Below are 1,214 nucleotides of genomic sequence, written 5' to 3'. Positions count from 1 at the left end.
GTGTCCGCATCTCTTAGGCTATGGAGGAGCGTGTCCGCATCTCTCAGGCCATGGAGGAGCGTGTCTGGCACAGCTGCCCAGTCTCCTACCTCTCCCTAGCACCTGGTGCTAAGCCGGGAGTGAAGAGCAGCCTTGCTGCCTGCCGCCAGCTGCGCAGTCTGCTCTGCTCTGCGACCCCATCTGGGAACTGTAGCCTTGTCTGAGCCCAGGTGGACTGGGCTTGCTCTTAAACTGGATTAAAGTATCCTCCCAAAGAAGTTAAATATAAGTCCTCGATTTTTAATTAAAACCTTTTTTCTCTTTACTTTTTTTTAATAAATCTTTCAAAAAAATTTTTTACTTTAAATTTCAAAAGGATTTTCTCTGAGTTATTCTTGACACATGGCATCTGTAGCCTCTTGCCCATCTGGTGGTTCCGTGTGTACTCTATTGCCTACTATTAGAGAAAGGCATGGTACCCCGATTTCCTTTTCTGCATCTCTGAATCCCTGCATATGTGTTATCTGCAACTACCCAGCACCCTGATTTTGCCACAGAAACTGTGGATCCACCTCCCTGAAAAGAGAGGAGATAAACACACTTTGTACACTTTCCTTCTGATACCAAACTTGAAACAGTGAACCTTAAATGATTAACATCTCTAGCTAGTCTTTTCATTCCAGCTAGAGAGAGACAGAGGCAAGCAGATTCGTGGGTTCAAGGCTAACCTGGTCTAGGATAATGAGTTCCAAACCAGCCAAGTGATTTCCCCTAAGTAAAATACTCTCCAGAAGCCCCATCCTGGGTAACAGAAAGGCTGAGAGCTGGGTGCAGCCAGAGAAGGAACTCACCCCCAAGAAGAGATATCAACAGTTCCAACAACCTGTGGAACCACAGTGCATGAGAGCCCAGAGGAGGACAATGATGGGTCGGTGATTGACAACTAACGGGACCATACTGGACCAGGACTCCATTTCAGCCTGTTGAACCACACATCTGTACCCAGAGTTGGGCTCAGGGAAGTCACTGGACCCTTTGTGTCTCCTCGGGGTCTTCTTTCTCTCTGCTTTATTACTACTTGTCTCTTTAACTGCCAGGCTGGAGACAGGGCAGCCAAGCCCAATGGAGCTGCCAGAGGCTCAGCCGCTACCCTGAATTCTCCAGTGGCAGCTGCTGACTGGCACTGGGCTCTGTGTTTCATGTTCTCCCTCCTTCCTGGTTCCTTCTCCAGGTTT

Source organism: Microtus ochrogaster, unplaced genomic scaffold, assembly GCF_000317375.1.
Source record: "Microtus ochrogaster isolate Prairie Vole_2 unplaced genomic scaffold, MicOch1.0 UNK18, whole genome shotgun sequence".
Classification (NCBI taxonomy): Eukaryota; Metazoa; Chordata; class Mammalia; order Rodentia; family Cricetidae; genus Microtus; species Microtus ochrogaster.
The sequence above is the reverse complement of the archived record's forward strand: the minus strand, read 5'-3'. Positions refer to the sequence as shown.